The 16695-nt window shown below is 27.0% G+C and overlaps 1 protein-coding gene across 8 annotated transcripts in view; it reads right to left on the minus strand.

The window, feature by feature from the left end:
* The window catches only part of LOC107442127 (neuron navigator 2), a 524062-nt gene that overhangs the window by 367054 nt on the left and 140313 nt on the right, over positions 1 to 16695 (minus strand). Inside the window, exon 1 of one of the 8 annotated variants that reach the window (XM_071180176.1) lies at positions 9441 to 9616. The exons of the other annotated variants lie outside the window; for them this stretch is intronic. The gene's annotated coding sequence lies outside the window, so the exon portion shown is untranslated. Of the gene's footprint in view, positions 1 to 9440; positions 9617 to 16695 lie in introns of those variants that run through there. 8 annotated transcript variants of the gene reach the window in all.

A 16695-nucleotide genomic window follows, 5' to 3' on the forward strand; every position in this document is an offset into this window, starting at 1 on the left:
ATTATTTAGTTTTAATATAATAAAAAAATATTAATAGCTTATTTTTTTAAATTTGGTAAGGTTACATTTTTTAAAAACGATTTTAAGCAGCATAGCAGATCAATATCATTTTTTAAAAATGATAAATGAAAATATTTTTTAGTAAATTTTGTTTTCTTATTAGATTTTAAGCGTAATTTTGTTGATAAATAAAATATTGAAATATAATTCCATAGTTTGAAACCTTCTCCCTAAAACTTAGAAAACCACGATTCGCATTCTCTTAAGCTCAAAATATAAGATTGAACAGACTTGATCCATTAACCACTCTGTAAAAAATTCCGGATAAAATACCAGTAAAAAAACTTTGGGTGCATCCAACGGAATGGAAGAAAATTTATTTTACCGTAAAACATCATACCGTAATTTTTTCAGTGATATTTATTTACTTAGAGTGATTCAGTGATATTACGGTAAATATTACTGTAAAAATGACGTTACATAAGACTTTTTGTTTCCTAACATCATATTCTGGCAAAAATAAATTTCATGGTAAAAAGTACCGCTACCATGAGTACCAGTACTTTTTACCATAATTTGAGCCTGAATTCTTTACAGTGCAGGGTTGTAAAGTCGAAAAAAGTTTGTCCTACTCTAGTTGGTTATAAGTCCTACGGGTTAAAAAAAAGAAATGAAGTTTTGATGCTTTGAAAATTATTTGCCCTCATATTTATAATTACTATGCGAATAAAAATATTACTCAAATAAATATAGCGACAACTAAATAAATTATAACTTGTCACAAATTTAATTTATTGCATTTGAAGGCTATAAGTCTCAAGTTTGATTGAACTATTGAAAAAGTTCCTTAATTTAAAAACCTAAATTATTTAATTATTTGAAAAATTAAAAAAATATTTAAATGAACACAATGCATCATTTGTAATAGTTCCTTAGTTACAGAGAGAGCATCCTACCTTAAAAGTCTTCTTATACTTAGGGTGTCTATAAATTTGAGAGGGCATCTTTTTCTTGCGACTTTTGATCACAATTTCAACATTTTGTAAAGTTTATTTCTTTAACTTTTATGTTAGAGAAAAAATATTATTAAAATTACATTAAATAATATAAACTATAGCCATACTTATATAAATTGGAATCAGTATTTTCTCAGTGATAATATTAATTTCAGTTATATATTAATATTTTCGGAGGATTCAGTGAAAATTTTAATAGAGTAATTGATAACAATCGGAGTCAAGTTCTCAAGAAAATCGGAGTCGAGAATTTCAACTACTGACTCCACAGCTCTGGTATCAACACATTAATTCCCGACATCAATTAATAATTAATAACCGAAAACTTTTGGTTGAATTTTTAATTGTTTGGTAAAATATAGAAAGGCATTAACTTTTGAGAGGCAAGAAACGATAAAATAGAGAACAATTCGCATAAATATCGTTTATATCACATAAATATAGTTATCATATCAAAGATAGATATCATACCAAGCATCGATGCCTTAGCAAACATAGATATCGTAGGAAATATATGCTTGCAAAAAATTCCGGATCGAATTATGGGAAAATACATTGGCATTCAGGGTGCCAGTACTTTTTACTGTAATTTTATCCAGAATTTTGTAGATTGAATAGGCTAGATTAGAATACAAATCTCGCATAATTTTATTAACTTTGAAATGACAGGAAGAAATTTAGAATACGCGAATAATTTTAGAGTATATTCATGAATGCTGAAATCTTAATATGAAAAAGGTGCACCATATTTTCTGGATCTATGTGAACACCAAAAAGGGCCGTAGTTTTAAAACCATTACCACAACGACCAAAAGAACTATCGAATAACGGGTTTAAATATCTTACATATTAGTGTTTATTACTAGAATTCTTGCTGTTTTAAAAGAAATGGAGCATTTGTTTTTCTTTGAAAAAAAACTTAAATATGTTTTTTTTTTCTGCCAGAATTTCTCAATGTAGTAATTAAAGACAAATAATATGAAGATTTGCTCTGCTTTTCTTTTTCTATTAACAATTGGATCATTATTTAACATGTCTAGATTAATATAGTTATGAAAGTTATGAATTTTAGATGCTTTATTAGATTTTTTTTTTAAAAAAAGTTTCTGCTCCTCTTTTATTCATATAAGAAAGTAAATACAAAAAAACGATGTTTAAATTCTTTTAAACAAACTTCAGCAAATACATGTATTTTTAAAAATTTTTTAACTTACAATTTAACTTTCAATAACTCTGATTTGGAGTCTAGTAATTTATTTTAAAACTTGGATTCATGAAACTTTTTTCCAGATTACAGTTTTGTTTTACTTAGATTTTAAACCTAGGCCATGTTGGTCGTTCATTTAGTTTTTCTAGATTACAGTTTTGTTTTACTTAGATTTTAAACCTAGGCCATGTTGGTCGTTCATTTAAACTTGTATTCCGATTGTAAGATAAAAAAATAGAAACTTGATTTTAAGGAGTTAAATAATCTAGCAAGTTTAAAAAATAAGTAAATCATAGTGGTACATTTTATACAACGATTATATCCTGTTTAAAAAAAACCTATAATTTTTAAGCAAGGACACAAAATGAAAAGCAGCAAAATTTTTAAATTTTAGCTTTTATTCGAAACTAATTAGTTAATAATTTAATCACAGTTCATTTCGTGCTAAAATGGTATAAGCTAGAGGCTTTTCTAAATTATTTCCGGCAATTACGTAATTCTACCATCATCATTGCAAAAAAAATAATAAATTTTTTAACTTCATGGTAATCGACATCATTACAGCTCTGAGGATTTTCTAATTTCCGTCTAAGCTAAGTGATTTTTTTTTCTATATGCTTTCAATTTTTAACTTTAATTTCTGATTGCAGAGTGCCGTTAAATCTGGTTATCCATTATGAAGGAGAAAAAAAGAAGAGATTCGGGAGAGAGATTTTATTTTCATCGATTGGCAGGTTCTGCTGGAATGTTTCGTAAATTAAGACAAATGTGGTGAAGGAAAATTTTTCTAAAGTAAATAATCTTAAATCTTAAAATTTTAATATTCACTAAGACAAAATATTTTACTTTCAAACTTCATTTAATATTTAGAGTCATTGAATGAAAAATGCATATGGTCTTATCCACGGTTGGTATTTTGACTGGAAGAAACCTATCTCTTTCAGAATCTCGTCAGATGAAACTGAGCAAAATGGAAGAAATTTAAATTGACCAATACACATGTTTAGCAATAAGTATTAAGTGAACAGGTTAAATTTAAATGAATTACATTTAATGTAGCTCCAGAGAGTTTAAGGTTTTTTGTATCTTGTTAAGAAAATAATAATTATTATATTTATATTATTTATTCGGGGAGAAAAAATTCTCTACTAATTCTGTAGAATTACTGCACTTTATGGTAATGACATTTATGCGGAAATCTATCTATCTATCTACATTTATCTAGTAATAAAATCCAAAATATATGATATTTAAATTATTCATTCGGTAAAGGTAACGGATTAACAAAAATTTAGGTTTTCAAAATTATAGTTCTTATTAACACACATTTATAAGAAAATACAAAACCTGAGAAATAAATTTAACTGAAAAATGTTTTTATGACATGCTTTAAAGTATCATGATAAATTTACCTCATATACAAAATTTTACCACAAATATCGAGTTTTAGCACAAATACCAAATTTTGTCACACATTATAAATTCATATTTCATCGTTAATTTTACCAAAATAATAACTTATGTGTCTCGGTTACAAAACCGAGTTTTTTGGTGTCCCCATGGAGTCAAAAACACGGTAAATATTACTGTATTCCTGTAGTTTTGACCATACTTTTTCTCAAAGTTTCAGTATTATACAGTTTAAAATGTTCAAACCGTATTATTCAAGATTGAGCATTCATATTTAACTGCATTTGGTTGCAAAAAAACAGTAAGTTGTTTGTAATTGAGAATTCAATATGCGATTTGTAGTATAGCATATTTTTATGTGTTTTTTTTTGTTCATTTAGTTTTATTATAAAAACGGGATTCTGACATTTTAGTAGTACTTTTATAAATATAAAATGATGCTAAGCTATAGTTCTTAATATGAAAAGTAGAAAAAACTACCATTGATTTAATTCCAAAGAAATTAATTAAATTTATTTTTTTCTAATTGTTGCATTTTAGTTTTCATTAGTTAAAAATGAAAAGTTTTGAACTTAAACTATATAGTAATTATAAACTGTTTAAAATAATTTTTAAAATTTGATTTTACAATAGAATTTCGGCTATTTCTTTCCCTTGAGTTGGAAAAAGCCTTATTGGCCTAATAGCCTATTATTCTTTTGAAACTCTGTTTTTTTTCTTCTTAGTTTTCTGCAGAGTGAGTCTATTGCAGGAACTGAAATTCAGATTGGCACGCCAAATAAGCATACTTTTCAAAAGAATAGAGAGAGAGAGAGTAAGAAATAAAAAAAAAAATAATTAAAATAAATAAGTTAAAATTGAAGTATTTGGTTGAAAAGAATGCTTAAAAGGAATGAGCATTTTTTTCAGTTTTTATAAATGATTGTAACAATTTTCTCTGAAAAGTGTTATTTCGTTAGAGCTTTTGTACAGCACTCTTAAGCACTAGTTTTTCTCTTTTTATTCATTGAAAAAATTGTGCATTGAGGAGAAATTTCTTTCCAGAAGCGCCCAGAAATGAAGTGCACGGTCGGTTGTAAGTGACGCACTTAAAACATTCCATTTCCGAAGTTGAAAAGCATGCTGTGGTCAATTAGTTCTCTTAAGATTTCACTGACCAATTTGCCAATTAGATCTTTTTTAATCTTTTTTAAATATAAATTGCGTTTTTGATTTAGATAAAAGTTTTCATCTCAAGTAAATGGAAAAATACGCCTAAATGTTCAATTGTTTTGAATTTATTTGAAATATTGGACATTTTTGGATTTTTCTGGAAGTTAAAAAGGAGTATAAAAATTTTTTTCTCCCTTTTTTTTCCCCAAAAAACTTTGGAATTTTCTTATCAATAAAAACTGTTTAAGTTTAACTTTCTTAATATGTATATAAATGTGCAATTAATGAACTGGCAGTAGTATTTAACAATATAAATTGAAGATTATTCTTTCTTTTATCATCCAATGGTATTTCTCATCACAGAATAACATTCCTAAATCTCATAAAAATCACGTAGGATAATTTAAACAAAGGGACCGTCCAAATATTGCCTCAAAATAATAGGGTCTGCAATTTGCTTATTTTATATTTAGAAGAAAGGAGAAAGAAAATGATCAATGCTTAAGTGAGAAAGAAAAATCTTCTTATTTTCAATTTCTAAAATGAATGTTTTTCTTTAAAAAAAAGTAAAATAAATTTTTAAACTAAAAAATGTAACGAAAATTGGGAAAAACAATTAAAAAGTTTCAAATTTGAAATGCAAGTTATATTTGGGAAGATAAAAATTTGAAGAAAAAAAATTCTTTCCAAATTTTTAGAAGTCTAGAATTTTAATCACTGAAGAAGAACACAAAAGATCCAAATACCAAACACAAAAGTTCCAGGTATCAAACAGAAAAATCACAAAGACCAAAAAAATATTCTACTTGAAATTTTATGTAATGAATTAAAAAACTGCATTTTGCTTTGTGCAAAGTTGCACCTTTTATTTGATTTTCTGCCTCAAATTCGATTACTTATAGTTGAATATAAGGCAAAGGAAACGATTAATGGATTTTCGTACCCAAGCACGATCCCCTTGCTCAGAAGGGGTCTAAAATTGCTAAAAGCATGCCCCTCGCTCCTAACTAACCTTTTGCGATCACGAAATTTAGTAATATATACTTTTAAAATGGGATAGCAAACTCTTATTTTCTTCATTTTATTAAAACCACTTCTCAGAATTATAGCTGATAGATCCTGCAAGATGTGTGCTAAATTTAGTGAAAACTCATAAACCCAGGGCAATTTAACAAAAGGCATTTTTCTCTTCCATCAAGTTTAAGTAAAGTAAAAATAGCTTAAACGAGTTTAATAAAGAATGAAGACACGTGACATTACAATAAATACTCTGGGATAAATGTAGGTTATATATGTGTCTTTTCATTATTTTTAATCTTTCGCCAACCACCGTAAAGTACTGAATAAATGCCATCCCAATTACAGAGTTAAGTTAGTGGAATTGCATTTTAAGTAATGACAATGTCTTCGGACATCATAAAATATACCGTTCCACATTCTCAAATGGCTTTGTTTGTGAGTGGGAAGATGACAGTTTTTATTCAGAGGCCCCGTAATTTGTTTATGTTTAATTCGACAGACAGCACTTTCAAAGAATAGTATATATTTCAGGTTTTATTAATTTAATGTCGGCTTTTTATGTTGATAGTTAATTCAATTTATTATTCGCAGCGGGATAAAAAACATAACCAATCATTTAATTATTAAAGAATTTTTTTAAAAATATATTACACAGAGGAAAAAATTCTGGTAAAATTACAGTAGTGAATGGTAATGGCATTTCTGGTAAATGAAAAATCATAATTCTGATTTAAAAAATATATATACATGGTATTTAAACCATTAATTTGGTAATTTTTCCTCTGATTTGGTAGCGGTTTAGTGGAAATTCTGTTTATCAAAATTATAGTCCTCTTTACCCCACATTTAGTAAAAAAAGATAACTGAGAAGAAAATTTAACAAAATAAACTGTTTTTATGTCATGCTTTCCCATAATAAGACTACCAAACTTTAGCACATTATATACTTATTACATATTATAAAATTATGTATTATTGTTCATTTTGTCAAAATTATTGCCAAAGCACTTCGATGAACATTCCCGAGTTTTTCTGGTGTTCCCATATAACCAGAAACACGATAATTTTTACCATATTCTTTCAATTTTGTCCATATTTTTTTCTAAGTGTAGTCATAATTGATTTTTAAACTAAATGACTAGATATTTAGAAATAGATATAGCTTAAAATTTATTTGCAATATTTCTTTGTATTCTAATAAAGAGAATTATATGTTTAGATTATAACTTTAATTATCAATAATATTCAAAAGTAAGTATAAGCTGTTTTTGCATCAAAATTGTCAATAATTTTACAGCAGTTATTCAGTTTAGAAGCATAAACTTATCAGTTCTGAAATTAGATATATTTTAGATGCATTAATGATCATAATAGGTATAAACTATAAATATCAAGGATTTATATAATAAGTTTTAAAAACATTTATGTGAATTAATATGATATTAATATGGTATAAAAAATTTCAAATTTTTTCGTTCAATATTAAATTGAATAATAAATAATTATTGAGAATCTCTATGATTTTTCTTATCTCTATCATTTTCCCTCTTTATGATTTTTCATCACACGTTCTTGCGAGGTTATTTTTTAAGTATTTTTATAGAACTAAGGAATAAACTATTATTCAATGTTAAAATTAGTAATCCATTAGTATGAATGTGAGTCGCAAGATTGGTATGAATTTGGTTTTAAATAATTAAAATATATGTTAATTAATGTAAAAATTGAGCACATGTTATATTTTATCAGATTTCAACGAGCGCATAGTTTGCTGCTGGGAACCATAAGGAGTTACGATTCAGTCGTGTGTCGTGATCCTCAGTTTGTAAAACGATAATTTAGACATATCGTTTGGTATTTTTCCTACTCTATATGACTACATGTCTTTGCTAATAATAACAAAAATAATGTTGCCTTTTTTAAATTAAGGAATAAAATCCTCTGAAAATCTTGGTTAGATTTCAATACATATATCATATTAACAAAATAAATTTTCCTTTTATTTTCAAAAACAGCAGTAAAATAAACCTTTCGAATGCGGGGGGTGAATATTTAATGCTTTTTTAAAATATATTTGGTTAATACATTGAAGTTTGTATTTCTAAGTTTTATAATATCGAAAAAAAACTTAGTTATAATTTCAAAAATGAAATGTAAGTTAAAAATATAAGTATAAGCAACTGAGGAAATTTAATAAAAGTAAGCAACTTATGCTTATCATTTAAACAAGCTGCGACACTGCAAAAAAAAATTTCGAATTTGCGGAATTTTATCTGCCAGCTGAGGTGCCAGTAACCATTTATCCCGTTTATTTGGCAGAAAAATACTGTCATTTAAATACAGACACCTATTTTTAGCAGATAAGACAAAACAGCTTTAAACTGTCAAATGTACAGAACAAGTCTGTTAAAAAAACCGGCAATTTTTGACTGTAAAGTTGAACAATATTACAATAAAAATGATCCTTAATGAACTTGATTATATAACAAATTGGTTAAGTTTGAAGGAAAACATCATTTTATTTAATACGTCATTGAATTTTGAACAATTTTTGACGATCGGTACTGACATTGTGGTTAAAAGCGGAACTTATTTTTTGAGAGAGCATAATTCTCAATCGGTGGAACGCGCACCACCTGTGAGGTCATAGATGATAGAGAAGTGCTTACATTTTGGTTGTTTTTTAAAAATAAATTAAGCAGAAATCGTATTCTTCAAATTAATACTGCGGAAACATGCTTAATATTGCATTAAAAATCAATTTAACCAATGATTCTTTAAAGTTATTTTGAAAAAACATGGATGTGAAGGTAACACATAGGGGTCATATAGGGGCTAATAAACAGTTCTTTGAATGGTACGCACAAGTTATCCAATAGAAAAAAATCGCGTAAATTGAAACTGAATATGCAAAAGTGTTTTCTCGACTCTAAAATTTTTATTTTATTTTAATTTATCATTTAGCTTTTGCTTCTTGACTATTTTTGACTATTCATTTAACCATTTATCCTAAAGTTAATGTTTAATTTGTGCTTGTGTAATTCATTAGATTCTAAGAAAATACAATTTATTATATTTCGAATGAATTTTAATTCAATTTGCACGCTAAAAGTTTCAAAATTTTCAATTAGTAAGATATGAAAAAAATATTCGAAACCACTAAGACTAGGCCATTTTTTTTAAAAATGATAGATAATTTTACTTACCTATTTTTTCCAGAATTATTCCGTCTAACAGTAAAATTTATTTTAAAATTAAAGAATTTCAACTTTTTTTGTCAAATTAAGAAAAACAATAAACCAACAACACTTCAAAATAAGTTTAAATAAAATGCCATAACTCTATTAGTTCTGAAAATATTTTCTCTTGACCTTTTTCTGGCTATTTTTTATTTTATTTCATTTTCTTAGCTTTTGATTTTTGACTATTCATTTAACTATTTATCTTAAGGTTAATTTTTTATTTATGTTTCCAATTTATTATATTTTAAGAAAGCACCCTTTGTTATAATTCGAATGAGTTATAATTGAATTCGCACACAAAAGCTTCAGAATTTTTAATTAGTAAGTCGAGGGAAAAATATTCCAAACCACTAAAACTAAGCCTTTCTAAAACAAATATATAATTATGCTTACCTATGTTTTTCCAGAATTATTCCGTATAACAATAAAATTTACTTTAAATTTAAATAATTATAACTTTCTTATCATGAAGAAAATAAGCCAACTACACTTCAAAATAAGTTCAAACAAAATGCCATAATTTCATTAGTTCTCAAAACAAATACTTCTCGGTGAAATAAACTCGCTTCGGAATAAACTGACTTTCAAATACAACCGCAGTCTTAGGAACACAACTACGTAACAATTACGTCATTACGTTTTGGCGAATAGCCAACAAAAGACCACACGTTCGTATACAATAAAAGAGAAAAACTCAAGATAAATTAAAGATGTGAAAAGAAATAAAAGAGTTGGAAAAATTCATATTAAGTACGGAGTTGACGATTTATGGTTAGTTTTCAGAACAAATAAACGGGGTGAATTTTCTTTTTTAAGCCCTGAAAACTTATTAGTATTATTTTTTGTTTCTCAGGACAATAAAATTCCGCTGCCTTAGCAAAATTATAATTTTTTCATGAGTTGTATCCTTTTTTTCCTTTCAGCTTATGGTACTATTTTTAGAATTCTAATGAGCTTATCTTTCAGTTTTAGAGTTATTGAAGATTGTCATTAATCAGGAAGAAACACTATTATTCTATGATTAGAATTTTTTTTTCTTCAAAATTTAGTTCTTTAATTTTTTAAGCCCAAATAGCATTTAATACTTTATTACAAATTGTTAATGGTTCAAAAAAATTCAATAAATCTTGATAACTATCGGGGGCTGTTTTCTGAATTTAGAGAGAAAAAGTGTTTTTTTTTTCTAATAAGAGTTGTTTATTTTCGAAGCAAAGTTGTGACAGCATATAATACCTCCTTATCAAAAAATAGTTCAAATGAACATGAAGAAAAAATTTCTGGTAAAATTACCGTACTGGATGGTAATGAGATATTTGAAAAAAGGAAACTATATTTCTGGTTAATAAAACTAATATGCATGCTAGTTAAACTATTTATTTAGTAGCTTTTCCTTCCATATGAAAATGGTTTACAGAAAATCCTAGCTTTCAAAATTATAGTCTTATTAACACACGATTAATATAAAACTCAAAATTAAATTTGACCGTACAAATTGTTTTTATACAATTTTCTAAGATGCCATGAGAAAATTGCCAAATTTTATTCACATGTTATGAAACTGCATGCATAATAATTAGTTTTACCAAAATTATTAAAATCAATCAGTCAACAATCTGTAAAAATTACCGAGCTATTAGGAGTTTCCATCGAGTCAGGAACACAGTAAATTTAACCATATTCTAGTAGTTTTGACCATATATTTTTTTCATCGCAGCAATTAGTAAAAATTTCCTGTTACTATCGTAATTTGAAAGTTCGAATCCTGCCAGCCGAAGAATCCCCGTGTATTAAATGGTAACGGGTGCACACCAAATCTGTCGGGGTCACAATGTCATGCAAGTTCATGCAACAAATAAATTATTTCTTTACTTTATTGTTTCTTATTTGTTTGATCTGTGAAAAGTAAATACATATCAGTGCAACTCGAAAAGCCACAATTGTATGCTTTGTTTTTTAAATGAACAAATTCGAACTGGCGACGAATTTTGTCGTTTAAGCTTATGTATTAAACAGTTAACTTCAAGAAAGCCGTTCTTTAAAAAAAGATGCATAGAAATTTACTTATGTTAAAATTATTTACTTTCAAGTTTAGCGCAATTCGCAAGATATAAAGTATAACTTTTCATCAGAAAAACGCCATGTTTTCTTAAACAGCAAATTCTAAAAATTGAAATTTGTAAGAAGATTCCAAAACCATGCTATTTCTAGAGTATAATCATCTGATATGAAATATTTATATACAATACGCAATTTCTGAACCCATTTTGGCGAAAAAAATTAATAAATACTCCGCGAGAGAGTTAACATACTTTTTACAAAAACTATGAATGCAAGTTTTTCCTATATTTCGTCCTAATGATATTGCTCCGAGGAACCTACTCAATAATTTCGTTATTTCCAGAGTTGAAATCTGTTTGAACTAAACATATTATTGCTTGAAAGCTAAAGCGAGAAACACAATTTAACTATTATTATCTATTTAAACTTATTCCATTGATTTGTTGATAGCAGTACCAAGGATAAGGATATGCGTAGGAAGCTCCGTTTACTATTATACTATAAATGCATTGAATCATATAGCTTGAATAATTTATTTTAACCAAAATCTTTTAATAATTTAAAGGAAATAATGATATAAAAATTAACTCTATTGAAGTATATTAAAGAAATTATACCCTAAAATATATCTACAATAAATTTTGAAATCGATAAATTAAAAATACATTTTCAAACAATTTCGAGTAGGACGGAAACGTTAACATGTTTGAAATAACTGTCTTAACTATTTAAATTTGATTCCTGGTTCTAGGGGACATTCCATTTTCTAATTCGACTGAATTTTCAATTGTAAACGGATTATTTTTCACGGTCTTAAATGCTTTTAAAACAAGTTCTAAAAAATATAGTACTGCATTAATTATATTTAAAAGCTGTGACTAATTATTATTTTTTCAATCTATGATCCTATGCCATTATCTTACGTAAAACTAATTTTAATATTGCGAGCAAGTAATCTAATTTACAGTGTTACTAAATGAGTTATCCCAATAAACTGAAGCAAAAAGATAAAAACTTCATTGATTAAAAAAATGTAAAGATGATAACAAAAATAGACTTGTTTTGACTGTCCAAAAATCATCGTCACAAGTCATTCACTCGTGGCGAGTTTTCAGAATGGGTGCCTATTTTTGAAAGCTCAGAATATGCCGACTTTTATTTCCATCTCGATATTATTTGAAGCCTGCGAAGCTTAATTATACTGTTTTACATTTTGGTACTTGATCATTATTTTGATAAGAATTTTATGCTTGTAAAAGTAAACATCTGCATTTTAATATTTTAGCAGGGTTCTCGTGGTCTTTAAAAACTAAGAGAACCGACGCATCAATATTGTAACTATGACACTATCTTTAACTTTAAAATTATAATTTTGAAACCAGATATTTGGAGTTAATGAAAATAAACATTTTATCTTTAAAGCTTGTTTGCCTTCATTTTGATATTTAAGGACCTTGCGAGCTCTGTTTAAAAGGAGAGTATCGTATCAGATGTGCATAGTGTTGGTGAGAATCGTAAAATAAGTTTGTAAATTATGGTAGGAAAAAAAAAGAAATCATGATAGCGATATTTGGTGATAAATGAAGCTGATCGTAATGGAAAAATAAGTTAAGCGACATTTTATGGTGAATTTGTGAAAATGTACTTCAGAATGTACCGAAACATCAGGATGCCATTTGCAAATCATCTTTATCCAAAGAAAACCATGTAACCTGAATATTTGGCCGAATGAAATGATTTTTTTAAAGAAAGAATCCTACAATATAAAACATATTATTACAACGTGTTATTTTTAAACATAATATATTTATTCCAACGTTTTTAAAATGCTACTTAACATTCACCAATTTTTTCAGATAAAGAAAAGAGAACTATCGTAAATTATATGAAACCTTGTTAATGTGCATTAAAATTACTGTACAATCCACATTTTTTTCAGGCACATTTTTTTTTGTTTCATTAGAGTTTTTTGCCTAGAAGGATTGACCAATGCTGTAAAACTAATTATCTCTAAAATTTTGCTTATGCTTTTTGATTTTAGTACGAAACCCTCGTATAAATGAAGTAAATACATCGTAAAAACAAAAATAATGTCAGATAAAAGTTCATGTATTCAAATTCTAAAAGCTCAGAAAATCATATATAGTTCATGAATCGATTCAAATTTTCTTTTTTCAAAGAATAAAAAGGAAAAAAAAATTTTGCTTTTTGGTCAGAAATCAGCTGAAAAAATGTCTATTGCCTAGAAACTTATATTTTCAATTAACTATTAATAAATAAACCTTTCCGAGCAATCACAGAACATTTTTTTTATTGTGTAAACTTGGTTGCTTAGCAACGGAATAAAATTAGGTATTGCTCTCTTCTATTTCTCTATGGTTATTTTTAATTACCCATGTGAGGTGGCGACTTTGCTTGGCTGTTTTTCAGAACTATCGCCAAACACATATAGCTCATTAGCCCTCCAATTTGCGACCCAATCTTTACGAAATTTTGTCTATCCCCTATTTTGAGGATTAGGAATCTAAATATGTAAAAAAGTACGTTTATGAGTCTGATTTCGTAACTTAATTTATAGTTAGCACTAATTAATTAGCTCATTTAAAATCACCTCTGGGAACCATTAAGATTGACACTTAGTGCGTGAAAATCCGATCATTAGAACATTAGTTAAAAGTTATTCAGGGTGATATCTTTTTTATTTTGCGCACTGTACTGTCGATAAAAATGAAAAAAAAAAAGGTGAAAAAATTCTATACTTTTTGATTCGAATTGATTAACTTTGCTTCGATCAATTAATAAAATGTCCTCAAGTTTTTAGTTTGATAGTGTTTTTCGAAGATTTTACACCAGGGAAAATATATAAATAAATAAATAAAAAATCCGCAGTTCAAGTGCCGTCCACTAAAATTTTAAATTACGTGTACATTTTAAACTGACAAAAGTACTAATATATTTAAAAAGTTTTTCATATATCATAGCTTATAATATAATAATTATGTAATAATTTTTAAAATATTTATTATCATCAAATTTATGATTATTTATCTGTTTTGTTTAAATATGGTAAAATAACAATTAAATAGTTATTTAATCATTTTTCCGAGAAATTTTTAACCATTAACGGGGAAAGTGTACGTTTTTAATTCCTATGCAAATGTCGTTAGATAAACAAAGTCTCTATAACAAAAAAACAAAAAAAAATTCGCACCCTTTTCGAAAGTATACTTTTCTATTACAAGTGTGAAAGATTCTTATTCTATGCAATCCCCATATCAAAAGAAGAAGACACGCGATTCTATTAACACAATGCAAGGTTAAATGGCGGGATCGTTCCAGGCACTTAACTCACTTATCATCAAATTCATTAGCAGAGAGTGCACTGGACTGCCAACAGAGCATTCAAGAACTCTGCTAAGATAAAAAACATAGACAGATATTTTATGAGAGGAAGTTAACTTTTTTTACATAGATTAGTACTTTATTTAATTAACTGCATTAATATTTTCCTTTTAAAAAGACTATGTTGAGGGGAAATTAAAAATAAAAAGTGATATTTAATTTATTCTTCATAACTTGTTTTTTATAACATGTAGATAGAAAAAAAAGCGAGTTTTAAAAATGCTTCATAAAATCCAGGAGCAACTAGTGTTACTTTTTATTAAACACTCTTACCCAAGTTAAACGTTTTTATGGTTTTTCATTGATGTACCAATATAATCTTGATGGTGACCGTCAATACTTCCATCATGAACCATTATGTTTTTTGATTGTAACCAACATAAGTAACCATCATCCCAATGTAGGAATTCGGACTGATATATCATTGTTCAACATAAAAATAGTCACTGATTTTGATGGTTTATTCATGTTAAACCATCAGAAATTTCCATCATAGTTTCTTAGAAATAGAATGTTAGAGCGATCATGAGCAACCATCAGCCCAATGTAGGAATTTCGATAGATTTATGATGGTCCAACATTAGAAAAACCTAAATTGTTTTGATGAGAACCAACAAGAGTTCCCATTAAACCATCATGGAAATGTATAGTTGAAACCATCATGGATCATCATGGTTTGTTGGTCCATGAGAATGAAACTTCTCTTGATGGTTAACCATCATAGTATTAATGTAGCTATTTCTATCATGTCATGATGGAAGTCAGTAGGCATATCAAAACCCATAAACGCATAATGGAAAATGTTGTACAAAGGTGACCATCAAATTATGTTGGAACATCATGAATCACACTGAAACCAATATAAACCATCAAAAATTTTAACTTGGGTTCGAAAACCTCTACAATAAAAAATTGTCAAATGCATAGCCATTATTTTAAGTAACATTAAAAATAATTTTTGAAAACTGTTTTAAGTAAAAAAAAAAAAGCATAGATGGATATATTATCTGATCAAAAACTTCATTCATTTCAAAAATATATTAATAGATAATAACAGTCGATTAGCTTCAGGAGCTGGAAAACCGGCGTTCATTTTCAAGACTTGGCAGACGTGAAAATGGGAGCTTATTTTAGCGCTTGAAGCAAAGCGACTGATTTTTCCTAATTGCATATTTTTGAAGCAAATGAAGTTTTCAATCAGGTTATATCGTTTTAGTTTCTTGGGATTATTTATTTAATAGACAGATGCATTTGGAGTTTTTCTTTCTCATATGATGTATTAAAAAGTTATGAAAGAAGTAATTAAAAAATGTATATACAATTATGTTAAATTTAAATAGCTAAGCAATGAAACAATTTTTACGAAACTTCTTAACATAATAAATTATTTTTGGAGTTTCAAGAACAAAAATGATCAAAATTTAAATGAAAAGTTAAGTAAAAACAACTACGCTTAAAAAAAGCAAGTAAATGTTTACGAGTAAAATCTTTTTTCATAAACATAAATTAATCTATGCAACTAGGAATAAGGTTAAAAACTTTAAAAACTGTATTGGTTCAATATCAAGAAAACAGATAAAACGACTAAAATAAAACAATTTCGGTAGTTCTGTATGTAGAAACTAATATTTTATGACATCTTGTAATCGTATAAATTATTAGTTCTCCTTATGTTTGGAATAGACTGATATGTGATAATAAAGTGTAAAAATTACTTAAATCTTATCACTTAATCTGTTTTACTTTCATAACATACATATTATAACATACATATACTTATTATATTATATACTTATTATATTATTATATTATATACATATTATATACACATATATATACATAACATACATATACTTATAAACATGTTTTTTTAATATTTTTATCTAACAAAATAATGCTAATATTTTTTTTTACGAGAAATTAAAAGAATAATAGGAAAATGTGAGATAAATTTATATATTTTAAGCAAAATAATTCCAGATAAATATTTGATATCAGATCGTATTGTATCGTAATCGAAACTTTTAATAATAAACATAGAGTGTCAGTATCAGTCCTTACGTTTATTTTAAAACTTGCTGAAGCTTTTATCATGTACGTACGTAAGCGTTCGGTATGCCAAAGAGAGCGTACAAACTTTTGTTTAGATAACTTTGACGATCCGAATTTGATATTGAATGACGAAATT

Source organism: Parasteatoda tepidariorum, chromosome 4, assembly GCF_043381705.1.
Source record: "Parasteatoda tepidariorum isolate YZ-2023 chromosome 4, CAS_Ptep_4.0, whole genome shotgun sequence".
Lineage (NCBI taxonomy): Eukaryota > Metazoa > Arthropoda > Arachnida > Araneae > Theridiidae > Parasteatoda > Parasteatoda tepidariorum.